Here is a 14,328-nt window from a genome sequence, read left to right on the forward strand (position 1 = left end):
ATAAACTGAACAAACAGACATAAACACAGTTTTCAAACTGTTTGTTAAGAAAATTCAAGGAGAAATGAAGACATGGAATTAAAGAAATAAGAAGACTGACTCCAGTGAAGTCAGAATTTCTCCATGAGTCGTTACTTATATCACGAGCCTATCCACTAATGAATCTGCGTTTTTTTGTCCCTATGATATTGTAGAATCACAATCATGGAAGATAACACTTTGATCTTCACTCTGACATCCTGTAAAGGCCATTGACATCCTGTAAAGGCCATTGAACTGCTCTGAATTTTGTTTATATTAGAACGTATTTTTTCAGATGAAGTGGATAATATTATAATTTATCAAACAGTGCAGTATACATTCTGCTTTATCACAGATAATAGAAAACTGGATCGTTGCAGCCATGCTGCATCTGTAACACAGTTATTTGCAGAATCTGTATGCAGGGCATGACAAAATTTGCTCATTACTCAAATTAGGCCATCAAACTGGCAGGCCACGGAAGAATTCTCAAATGGTCCTCAGATCATTTTCCATCATCCTTTAGCACTGTAAAATTTATTTGCCATCGGATCTTTGAGTAGACAGCTATAAAGTAATCTCTCCCTCACTTGTCAAAAAGTTTGACAGCCCTTGATTAAAGCATAGGTATCTTAGATGCAGAGCTGCTGTTTGTAAGATACTTTTAGAAGTGCAAGCCTTATCTAAAGCCAGAAGTAGTTTATCTCTGTGGTTTGCTTAGCTTTTGGATGCTGGTCCTCATCTTCATAACTAAAAGGTACCGAAAGTAATTCATTATGAGCTCTGTATACACAGATGTACACATGCATGAACATACTAACTGCTCGTGTTTAATTCAGTCTCCACATCGATATCTTTTAGGTTATTTGAATAGACTGATGGACTGAATGATATTATTATAAGTGAGTCTTGGATAGCATAAATTATAATGATGATATACAACCAAATAAACCAGTATCTGCCAATACTCAGCGGACAGTATACTGAAAATAGCACTTATACGTTAATATATTAAGTTGACATAATAATTTCTTATCAAACTAGTTCATAACTAACAATATCTTAGAATATTTAGCATACTTGATCATAAAATCATAGTGAATGATTAAGTAGCAGTTTTAACAGCATTTTAATAAGACAACAGTGTCTATTTAATGTCAGTTAGCGATGACTGTAATTCTACAAAACGTACGCTGCCTGCGAGTCTGTGATTCTTGGATAGTAATTCAGGACATGTTAATTTCATAATGTCAGTCCTCCGTCACCTCATCAAAACCTTTGATTCGGTGCCCCTTGCAAAATGGCAGAAGTTCAAGAACATATCAAGGAGTGGAGAGCTTAAAGCACACGCAGTCACTAACAAGTAGTATCATGCACTTAGAATAATTGCTACTAAAAAAAGCCAGCAGCTATCAAGCAGCATTTTAATCTTAATTCAGAATAACTACAGTGTATTAAGCCCCTCTCTGCGGTTTCTAACTGGAGAGACTTAAAAATATTTTCCTTTCCAGCTGGAATGAAGGGAACTATTGAAGAACTCTTATCGACTGGTGTTTCCTCAAAGTACTGAGGAAATCACAACAGACTACACAAGTAGGCACAACTTCTCTTTCGTTGTATAAAACAACAATCTAAGAACGAGCTGGATTTTGACTGATAACACATCTTCTTATAGCTATGTTTTAAATAGAAGCCTATTTGGCATGTGAAAAATGAAATCTTGTCTTCCTACGGATAATATACAGAAGCGTGCGACTTGTATCTTAAGAATGCTTTCAGTTCATAGTGTTTTGTGTTAACCTACTGTACCTTTTTCTATGACTCTAAAGACGACTAAACTCAAATTATAGGCACACATACGATATATAAATTAAAGTAGACTGCTTTTGGTCTTGAATAAAGAAATCACAAAATCAAGTAGTCCATTACAATGCAGTATGGACTATTAATACATTAATAGAAAAAATGGAAAATTCAACTTCAGGAGATGGGATTGTTTCTTTCAGAGAAGGTAGCTCAGCAATAAACACCTGCATCCGTTCTTCAGAATTGAAATGACACATCCTAAGCCATTCCAAGACAAAAAGGTCAAGTGCCAGTCTTAAAGATGGCAGGAAATTCTTGTAACATCTGCTGTGAACAAAGCCAGCCCCAGTAGCTAAAACAGAAGGGAATATAACGTAATTACTTCCAGTGTTCTCAGGGGCCTTGCTCATATTCATAACCATGAGAATTAAAGCTATGCATCACTCTTCTCATTAACTAAGCTGTTTCTTTCCACAGGTGTGATGTAGGAAGAAATAAAATTATGGAGGCATAAGCTGTCTTCAGGAGGACTGTCATCAGGTCACTTAGCTTCATCGCGCAGAGTGAAAGCTGCTTATTCACAAAGTGGCAGGGAGAAATGTTTCCTCTCTTGCTTTGCTAGTGGAGAGCATGCAGGCTAGCAGACAAAGAAGTCAGCTGGTCACTTCAGCTTTGCAGAACTGGTGATCTCACCCTCTCCTCCCACTATTACAGAGTAAAGAGCTGCTACGGTTTGTCTGATTGGTTTTATTTTATTACCTACTCTCCTGACATATGAGAGAAGTTAACGCCCAGTTCTTGGCTGCTTAAATTAATTTGGAATTGTTGGACACAAGCCAGCTGATGATGACAGTGCTTGGGATTTTCTTCTCCCTATAGAAAAAAGAAAACAGCGCTGGACAGTTACATCAGAGCTTTTTAGCAAGGCATTAATAAATCATGTGAAGATTACTGATACTGATGATTACTCACAAGCAATACTTTAGACCTCAAGTTCCTGAAAAGAACCAGGTGCCTAAAAATGTGTATTTCGATGATTTGTTGTGGATTGAGAATGTTTGCCTTCTCTGTACTGTTTGATGGTATGAAATGGATTAATGACTTATAGAGATATTATGAAAAAGTTATTGCTTGATTCAATGTTATGTTTGTATAAAAGTAGAACTAGTACGAATAGAATCTGCTTCATTTTGAGAATTGTTACTTATGAACAGAGTGCCTAGGTTTATTCATTGCTCACTTAATAATGGAGTTTAAATTTGCCTAGCAAGCAAAGAAAAATGTTGGTAAAAAAACCCTGTTTCTCACTGTCATGGAAAATAGCGACATTTTGATGGTTGGACTGATTATCCACAGAACAGAGAACTGAATGCTGAAAAAAAAATCTACATGCACAAAATCTATATAAGGAATTTGTTGCAGAACAAAAATGGGGAGAATGTCTGTTGAATAAACTATTTCAGAACTGTGTCACTTGATCTACCTAGTTATTTTGCACACTGGCAAACTGCTGAAAAAACATTTTATACAGTTTGGCTCTTGTGTTTCTTCCTTGCTTTGTGGTGCTATATCCAACCCTGGATGTTCTGCCACCCTGTTTTTCTATTGCTTTAAACAAAAGCTGCTGCTTTGATCATCTGTAGCATGTGCCAAGACACAAGACAGATGCTCCAATGGTGCACTTGTGCACCCTCAGAAGAAAGCTTCTTATTATTGGAGAAAAAATGATCTCTGCACTTGAGATTAAAGAAAGGATTTGCTCTTTCTTTGTTTATTCTCCTGCTGCAGGCAAAGTGCAGCTGCCTCTGAGAATGGCCACGTACTCATAATCAGGAGGGGAGATGTGTGATTAATGCAAAGGATTGGGCAGGAGAAGATACAGATTTTCATTCTGATCTTCCGTCGTCACCTGGGCAAGTCCCCTAACTGTGAGATGCATTACTTCACTCTTTAGTGGAGCTGATGATGGTAAATCTCCATTCATGAATGAACGTAAACAGAAGCTTTAGAAACAAAATGCAAATTCATGTTTGATTATTTACTGTTTTCAAGGGACATTCTCAAGTAACTTGCAGTCCTCCTGTAGGAGGAAATTCACCACTTTATAAAGAAGAAGCTGTGAGGATGGACAGGAGGAACACCATGGCATACCTAAACTTCTTCTCAGGAGGCAGTGCCCACAGCAGGTGTCAAGCTACTTGCTAATGGCAGGGGAGGTGGAAAAGGGACTGAGGAGTTCCCAGTGTTTGCAGAACTGGAAAAATAAAGGCAGCGTCGCCCTCTTCCCAGCCATCAGGAAGAAAGTCCCATTAGAGCTGTTGCCACACTGCAAAATCTGCCTTCGCTGCCGAAGGGTTTTCAAAGGGCAGCCTTACACTAACATGTGCTGGCCAGCGCATCCTGATACCATTTTGGGAGGGCTTTTTATCAGTGTGGATTTGCGTTTAATTTCTTTATTTATTATTGCTTCTCTTACCAGCTTAAGACCAGGCACTGAATTAGTCTTAAAAGGTAGCTCCTCACTGCTAAATGAACAGGGATCAGCTGTGGGCTCCTGCTCAGGATCCTCCACCACCCATGTTGCCTAACTTTTCTTCTCTACGTGGATCCATGGTGGACCACACCAACTAGCTGTCTCCAAGGCAAATCTGTCAGAGAAGCAACAAGTCACAGGCAGTGGGGACATGAGCCAGTCTGTGGCAGCTGACCATGGGGTTGGGAGTTGGTCCCTTGCCTTCTCCTTTTAGCAGCAAAGATGTAGCCAAGGCTTATGTGTCAAACTATGGCCAAAGGTATTGTAGTCAGCACAGGCTGGGCAGCACACTCTAACACTGGCTTCGTGATCAGCACTGGATTACTTCAGCATGAGGAAAAACTTGGAAGATGATACCTGAGCTTTTGGGTTGCCCAAATGAAGTGCATTGCTATGGGGTGAGTCAGTTGGTGAAAGCAGAGTCTTTATTGACAGTGAGAAGAGCACTGTGGGTTATCCAGGTTTTAATCTAAGCTGTTCTCTTCTCTGGACACTTTATCTTCCTATGATATTTCTGGGAAACAGTGGTTGAGGGACAAGAGGACATTTTCATCTGGAGTACAAGTTGTGGGAACTGTGAATGTGAAATGACATAGCTGACAGATGGCATTAAAGCAAAGAGCTGTTTAGACCTATCATGAAGCTGTGAGTATTGTTTAAATGGCATGGAGATATCGCCATTTCACAGCAGCAGTGAATAGCAGCTTGGTCTAGATGTCGATTTGCAAACAAAGGAAACCGTCTATGAACAGTTCTCAAGAATGCAAAATGTGCAATGAACTCCTCTACATGTAAAAGTGAAATATAGAGCAACACATATGTGGCAAGGCTGGTTGATGAATAAACATACCACAACTAGAAAACGGGTACAGCTAAGTGCTAAAATAGCCAGCTTAATAGAAAGATAGACTATAGAATGCATTCACTTTAAAATTCAGTGTATGATGGAAGGAAGGAAGGAAGGAAGGAAGGAAGGAAGGAAGGAAGGAAGGAAGGAAGGAAGGAAGGAAGGAAGGAAGGAGGGGAGGGGAGGGGAAGGGAGGGGAGGGGAGGGGAGGGGAGGGGAGGGGAGGGGAGGGGAGGGGAGGGAAGGGAAGGGAAGGGAAGGGAAGGGAAGGGAAGGGAAGGGAAGGGAAGGGAAGGGAAGGGAAGGGAAGGGAAGGGAAGGGAAGGGAAGGGAAGGGAAGGGAAGGGAAGGGAAGGGAAGGGAAGGGAAGGGAAGGGAAGGGAAGGGAAGGGAAGGGAAGGGAAGGGAAGGGAAGGGAAGGGAAGGGAAGGGAAGGGAAGGGAAGGGAAGGGAAGGGAAGGGAAGGGAAGGGAAAAAGAAAGGGAAGGTTTTATATTTTTTTTTACTTTCCTGTATTTATTTATTTACTCCTGCATGAGTAAATAAAAAGTTTATATTAGAGCTACACAGAGATTCTACAAAACAGCCTTCATGCCTGACATATTCTGGGCTTCTTTTTGTTTTAACAGTTTTTGCTGTAGTAGAAATCTGTGCTCCATCTCCTTCCCATCCCCTAAAGAGTTTCTGACATAAGCATCAGGGCTGCGTTAACAGTTCAGAATGACTCAGCCATGCTCTTCTGCCAGATCAAACCAAAATGTCCCAAACCAAGCACGAACTCTGTTGTTTCAGTTAGGCATTTCAAATATGTACTTCTGAAAATAAACATTATCCCTTATTTCCTATGACCAGACAAGGAGAGTTACGTCTTAAAGATAGTCTTGAAATATTTCTAGGAAAACAAAAATAGTGATGATTATTGGTCGAAGCCATTCCCCTGTAAAGTATTATCTAGGGATGATAGTTTAAATACAATCATAGATTTATACTAGAAATAATATTTATTGATACACCCACTTTGCTAAGTTATATTTTTGTACAAGTGAAATGACACCGTCCAATGACCATGCATGCAATCTCACTCAAAAAAAAAGAACAGAATGAAAAATAAACCCATTCACTTTTTAATATGGTTTTGTCATCCTTTCTTCTAAATCTCAGAGATATTTATGCTTAAACAAGAGTCAGTTACAGTTCATCATGTTGTTATAGCTCTACATTTGTAGCAGTACAATGCCATTAGTCATGCCCAGAACCATAGCCATTAGAGATTGAAGTGACCTTTTAATGTCATCACGTCCTACCCTGATTCCTACTATCCATGGCAACAGACTAATGCCAAACACACAATTATGACTTCACTGCAAAATGTAGCAAAGGAGAAACTGATTTCTAATTGTAAGCTAAATTTCAGAAGGCAGAGGCCTAGCCTTTGCCATCCAAATGGATGTTATTTGCATTTCATTTGCAAGTTGTTCAGCAGTCAAGGTATTTCTAACCACCCACCTTGCTTTGGTACCTAAATAAAAAATTGATTGTTTACCTTGGGAAGAGGAGGGAAAATAAAAATGGCCAAGTCATGGGGAAATTGGTGTTTGATCCAGGAACCTTCCAAACCAGGGGCAGCTTTTTTGTAAAGCTGGGTGGACATGATTTATCTGCCTTCCTTACCCCCACCGAAGAGTGAAGGCCCCTGGCTTGTGGGGATGGGGGTATAGAGAGGCCTGTGTCCATTCAATATCACGTGGACTCCAGCGTGAACTGCCTCTCAGCTGCATCCCCCATCCCCCTGAAGGAACCACTCTGCTCCAGATCAGGCTGAAGTAACATGTCTGCAATACGAGGAGCTGGAACCTGGGATAAACACAGCGGATAACCAACATTGTGGTGTGAATGCACATGCGGAGATGAGCAATTAGTTTCTATCTGGCTAGGTGTATCTAGGTACGTGTGTATCTGAAATGCATCAGAGTAAAGATATTTCAGCTTGATTTAGACTAAATGCTATATAACAGTGTCAATGTAACACTACATTTATGGTAATTAACTCTTCCTCAGAGGTAGGAATAATTAGTCTGGGCCATTGCCATGCTAATACAGATCTATTGCTTGTAGGACCTGAATGAATGTGTATACAGGGCTATTTACTGAACCATACCTGCTCATTCCAAGTGCATTGCACTTCACTGAAACTCGCTTGTGAGTTTGCTTGGTACATATATATTATTGTAACATGATGAAAACAATAATCAGCCCTCCTTTATTTGTGGTTAATGGAATTGCTACAGCAAGTTTATTTCACTCACAAGAAAAATTATACAGGAATTTGGACTCCAAATGTAGTCACATCAAGATCATGTATCAAGAACTGAGATGTGTGACTCAATTTGATAGCTGGACCTCTCTCTCTAATAGGATTTAAAGGAAAATTCAGAAAGAATTAAAAACCTTACAGTTATTGCAGGGGTTTAGAGTCCTAAAGCATTTCACCTCTGGTATAAACCCACAGGCTATTGCAGGCAGAGACCTGTCGTAATATAGCACTAGGTAAGAGCAAAGTGCTTAAAAATGTGCTTAGACAAAGAAAGACATGTGTGAAAGGGAAATTATTTTGTAATAAAAAAGATTCATTTCCCACTGACATTTCAGTAATCAAACAGAACAAGAGAGAGACATTCTTAGTTTTTAATTTGTCTTTATCCAGAACAATTCATATTGAAATAAGAGAGAGACATTGAGTTAGATAATTTCCTTTCAAAAGGACTAAACAAAACTGTGCAAGGACTTACTTAAGGAGTTGGCCCAGAGCTTTGTAAAATGCAGTGTTGGGAAACTGAGCATCTGTGGGTTTATATTTCAGGGATGATGCAAGATCTTTCAACCTTTAAATTACAGCTTGTGCAAGCAGTACTCTCTTACTTAACTCTAACAGATTTGCAGATGTGTCCATCTCCAAGGTAATGGGCACTGCATTTCTGTCATTCAAAAGGCTGAGATTCAAAATAAATCAAAGAATGAATTAATCCTATCCTCTCGTTCTCTAAAAGCTTCTAAACACTCTTTGGAAGGATTCTAGTGGAGATAATAATAGATTTTTATACAGATACTCTTTAAAGAGTTTACAGAAAAAGGTAAGAATTATTCATCTCTATTTTAGAAACAAAAGACACGAGAGGGCTTTACTTGAACCAGTTACACCGGCAATCACTGCCAAAGCTTAGTATAAACCTAGTCCAAGGTCTGGGCCTTGCTAACTGTATATACACCCCTCCCCCTCTGTCCACCCCTGAAAAAATCCAATACGGGAGGACAGACAGACAGAATAAGGAAAGAAGGGAAGAAAAAAGGAAGGGAGGATAAAAAGGAATATTGGTTCTGGAAAGTTAGAATTTATAATATTTTATGACAAGGTTAGTAGGTATTTTTCTTTGACTATTGAACTTTTGTAAAAAGCTGCATATGTTTATGACTGATAATATCTGCAGTGAGGCAAGCTAAAATAACAGTTCTTTCTCAGGAATAAAGGCCAGTTTCAGTGAAGGGACATAACGTTACGTGTGTACAACCACTGGGAAACACCGCCTGGCATTTTCCCTTTTGACCTGACACGACAGTGTTACATTCCAATGGCAAACATTGCCAAGTCTCAGTTCAGCATAAAAACAACATCAAGGAAAATATTCTGTAGCAAACAAACAGAACCAAAAATTGTTTCAATAAAAAAAGTCACACTTGGAGTCAACAACATCTCTGAAAGTCTGTTTATTCTGTTGCCTCAAATCTGGCAGGCCCATGATGAATTAAAGGAACTACAATTAAAAGAAGTGTTTGGGGTGAACTAGAAACACTTTGTTTTCTTTTTTCGCACTAGGACTCAGCTGACTTACATACCTCATCACAAGATGCAAGGATGTGACTCTGCCCTTCTTACCGTGCGACAAAAACTTAAAATAAAGGCCACGATAAAATTAGAAATAGAAATCTTGGAAGCTTGATATTATGCAAGCTATTCCTTAATACAGTAAAAAGATTTTTTTTTTTACACTTCAGCTTCATGATTTGGAGCTTGTGGCTGTCAGTTTACAGGAATAAATTGCAAAGGAGAGTCAAGCTTGTGTGGGGCTGAGATAAATTGCTGCCTCAGCTCTCTTAAGGACCTCTTTGCATTGGATTGGAAAGATCGGGCTGTTAACCTGCTCTTTCTGAAATAAAGGAAATAGTATCTCTTGCTTGTAAACATGTAAGGTTTTGCAAGATTTTAAAAGGTGTTAGTTGAAATGAATCTTCTGAAAACGAACCTCTCTGCAGTATTGTTTTCCCTGCTGAATAAAAATTTTCAGGCTCTCCTACTGCTCCTCCATAAAACTCTGACCCCTGAGAAATTTTTGTTTTCCCAGAAAGGACAGACAATAAAACCACTGTCTGTAAAAATGAAGCACCACTGTCCCTATACAGCAAAAACCAGACTTATCTCCCTTTTCCATGGACAGGACAAGGATACTGATGAAGTGTTTTCCGAGGGGTCCCCTACTCACTTGTACTGCCACTGCCTAGGCTGGGAGGGGAGAGATGAAGATTCCCTACTTGGAGGTGCCCCACCAGCTCCAGTGGAGACTCTGGATCCAGAAGGAGATCCAGGAACATCCTTAAAAAGAATTCCACCTGGTTATGTCTATATTGGCAAAATGACAGGCAGAGCCTGACACTGCTATTTTGCCATCTCTACTGTTAAACAGCTAAAACAAGCCCTGGTATCGTTCTGGCCCTGACCAGCTAGCAAGTTCCCAAACAAACCCTCAGCATAGATCCGGAGTTAGGAAAGACGGGGGACTATTTCCCAATAGGTAGCTTGAATGCAGCAAGCTTGTTTATGAGACTTCAGTAGTACGAGCAAGACTAGTCTGTGCCAGCTGGCCCAAGGATCGGTGTATGGATCCTAGCGCTGCTGAATTTACGAGTAGAGGGGTAGCCCTCGTGCCTCATGTGTTGATGAGACAAAAGCTGTTACGTTTACTGCTAGGAATGGGATGAAATCAGCATAAGTCCTAACATTAATAACACTTGTGGAAGGGCCAGGAGACTTAGAGAGGTGAAAACCAGGCTTATATCCTGTAGTTCAGAAAAGGCTGATGTTGATTTGAGTAGGGATGAAAGCAGGTGGAGTGAATGGATGTGCTGTTCTGAGGAGACAGGGGAAACAGGGGCCCCCAGCACATTTTGGATATTTAAAAGTCCAAGGATTTTTTTTTTTATCCCACTGTGTTTGCAGATGTGTTCACGATTTTCAAGATTCAAGATTTTTTTGTGCTACTTTGTATTTTGGCCAACTATTTTCCATGGCTTTGGGAGGTGTTTGCATTATAGCAAGACAAGGTGAGCTTGACAAGTTATAGGCTTTTGCTATAAATTCAAAACACTGAGTAAATTCCCCTAAATTTGCCAATTTTTTAGACAAACTATTGTGATGTATCAAGGGCTAATCAAGCAGAATGGAAAGGAGCAAATGCACATCTACTGCATCACTTAGATGAAAACAGAAGGTAAACTGATGTAATTTTTAAAAAGGTGCAAGGTAGCCCTAATAATAAATAAATATATATATAAAAAACATAAAATAATTCATTATTACAACATATTTTCTTTACTCAGAAGATAATATGGAGGCGAGTTTTTATAAAACTGAGTACCACTCTTTAAAAACCTTTAAAATGGACTTACAGTCTGTAGACAAAGTTGACCATCAAGTTCAGTAGCAAAAATAAACCCTCTTTAATAATTCAAATTTGCTGGAAAGGTTCACCTCCTCCAAAGCTGCAGTAAGAAGTCAAATGAAATCCCAAGCAGTCAGGCTGGCAAATTTTAATAATTGCTTTTTCTCTGAGGAGGGAGTGGTAATTTTATATCATTACACCTTTTTGAGATTATCCAGTTGGCCAGGTTAAAAACCTGTTTCCATTCCCTTCAAAATTACTTTGAAACAAATAAGGATTATTTCAATTGCACTTGTAAATGAAGAAAAAATGTATTTAGACTTATTAGTTTTAAATTCCTTCCCTCTATCATTCTTACCACAACTAAGTCAAAAGAGGCTATTAGACACTGCCCCTTCTCTAGGAATTCATTAAGATAGATGAAATGCTAGGTTTTGACTGTTTCTCTCATTTAATTAGAAGATAAATTTAGTTTGGGTACACACTGAATCACTAAAGCATATTAACAGCTATTTCAGCTAGGTATTAATTTAAGCTGCAAAACAGAAAACATTTTGCATGTCCCTGAGCCAAAACTGATGTGGATATTTTCCTTTTAAATAGAGTGAGCTAAACTGAATGCTGATTTTATCCTACATCTACTTTCACTGAAGTTTCTTCATTTCCTGTATGAACCTGTTCTGCAATGGCATTTGCACTAATAAATAACACACTAGATTTTAATGAAAGATAAAAGATCTTAAAGCATTTCGTACTGCCATATGAAATAATTGCTTCACCCATTACCTCCTCACAGCATCTTGATTAAAATGCCACACCCATATAACAACTCATAACGACATTTTAGAGCACAAAGAATAGACATATTTAGGGAATGTAGGTGCCCCTAAGCAATTTTTGTTTCCAGCAGGAGTCACAAGAAATGGCCAATCTGATAGAGATGTCTTGAATGTGGGTTTAAGATGGTCAAAGAAGAGAAAAATCTATGTCCTGATTTGCCAGTGCCACTTGACGTGGCAACTGCTGTCTTGGTGGCAGCACTGCTTTTGAACTCGGGTCTACAGGGACGCCTTCCCACTGCACCCTGGAGCAGAGCTAATCCTGACAAGTCTGAATCAGCTAATGATTTCATACCACAGGAAGCCAAGATGTGGAATGGCAGCAGACTACAAGGTGCCAAGTACCACAGGTACGCCAGAGACATGTATGTGAAGCGAAAGACAAACAGGGAGACATCCTTCAGAATTAATCAGTTTTCCTTCTACCTAAAAGGGGCTGGGGTGGAAGCAGTATTCTAACAGAGTGTGTGCCTCTGCATCCAAAACTGCAACACCAAATCTTCTGCTTGACTGTGGTGGGTTGACCCTGGTTGGACGCCAGGTGCCCACCAAGCCATTCTATCACTGCCCTCCTCAGCTGGACAGGGAAAATATAACGAAAGGCCCATGGGTCGAGATAAGGACAGGGAGATCAAAGTCACGTAGACTTGCCAGTCACCTTCTTGTTTGGCTTTAACATCCTTTAAATGGGTCGACCTTCCATACGTATCCCAGGTGTTACATCAACTATAACTTGATACCTTTTGTCTGCCTCACCTCCCCAAAGGTCCCAATCCAGTACTTGATCTGAGAATAAGACTAACAGCAATAAAATGATATTCTGTAAAAATAGCAGTTGAACCCTGTAATTTTTCTTCATGTACCCTCTGAGGGCAAAGATGATGATGGAGTTACCCACTCTGTGCCAAATTATATAAAAATTAGGGCACTCACCAGGACCTGGAACATAGTTCCACCTCCCTCCTGAGCCCGATAGAGGCTCAAATCCATGTCTCACATCTCTGAAAAGGTAACCTAACCATTGGACTACGAGGCATGCAGCGTTGCACAGTGGCACAGCTTCAAAAATGGGGAAGGGTTTATCCAGGAGGTGGAGAAGGTGGGTTTGACCTCTGACTCCCTCAGACTTAAAGCAGAGGAGGGATATGAATCTCAGTTTCTAAGTGCTTGGGCATGTGCTGAAATGGTAAAAAAGCAAGGGGAACAGCTCCATGTTGTGATTTCAACCTTTAAAATGAAAGAGTGTGTCCACTCTGAAGGAAAAAACTCTGTCCTCAGGAGGTGAATCTTAGTTGTTGATCACAAGTAGGTAGAGGTACTTATTCCTGAGAGAGCATATACCCCACATGGGAGGACTTCAGACATACTTCTATGCCAGCAGTGTCTCTACTGTCTGCTCCCTGCTCACACCACTGGCTGCTCTGGATCCTATAACGAGGCATTTCACTGTTTTGATAGACTACGCATGTAACATTAAATCCAGCAGTGCACCTGAAATTCAGGTATTTTGCTGTCTTCATGCCTGGGTTCCTAAGACCTGGGTTCATCCAACATCTCTAGGCATTTAACTGATGAGCCTAGAGGTTTTTGGTAGTCTGTTAAGAGACTCAGCTTGTTCGGGTGTCTCAAATCTGAATTAATATCTGGAGATGCCCCTGGAAATCCATTAGAGTTCCCAGACTTAAGTACATGCCCAACCTTACACACCCCAGTTCTAAGACAAGACAGACACCCAATGACTCTCTGCCTTGGTTTCCAGATGAATGAGGTACAGGTGCAGAAGCCAGAAGGGAACCACCATGTGCTCCAGCAGCTCTCCCCTATCTGGGCAATCAGGGATACAGGGCTGCAGGGCATGCTAACATCTCCCACTGCTGACTATGTAGGTTGCTGACAGCACTTGCCTCCTAATTTAGGCACTTGTAAGAGGCCAAAGGGAAAGGGCATGAATAGGCGCCTTCTCGGTTTTTACCAGATCTAGTCCTCCACTGGATTTTATCACTTGATTCTGTATCACTGCAGAATTTTCTGTATTTCCCCACCTGGTACATGAATAAACATTTCAAGCTGTTGGAAGGACTGAGTTTTTGTTCTTTTGCTTATTTAAAATATAATAATTTACGTATATACACAGACATGAGACCCATTCTTCTGCTTACAAGCTACAGTGTGATTTTTTTAAAATGCATTATTTTCTTTTTCATTGTTATATTCTTGAGCTGAAAGACAAAGGATGAACAAATAAAAAAATTCACTGATTATGTGACAATAAAAAGTGAATGGTTGCAAGAAAGGTTACAGAAATATGCTGCTAATTTATCTCATTTTTCATTGTTCTTTAAATTCTTATGGCTGGGAAGAGGACTTTCTTAGAAAATAGTTTCTCGATTTTTTTTTTTTCACTGTTATATGAATTATCATGATGTTCTTAATGTACTACCAGTTTTGAATTGAAGATTCCAAAAGTTACTGCCTTACTAACAGAGAGCTACATTTTGGTCAAAGTTTTGGAAAAATTGGAGGTAATCAGCAAGGCTTCATCTTATAAAAATTAGTTGCAAGGACGTATTC

The sequence above is a fragment of the Aptenodytes patagonicus genome, chromosome 1 (assembly GCF_965638725.1).
Source record: "Aptenodytes patagonicus chromosome 1, bAptPat1.pri.cur, whole genome shotgun sequence".
Lineage (NCBI taxonomy): Eukaryota > Metazoa > Chordata > Aves > Sphenisciformes > Spheniscidae > Aptenodytes > Aptenodytes patagonicus.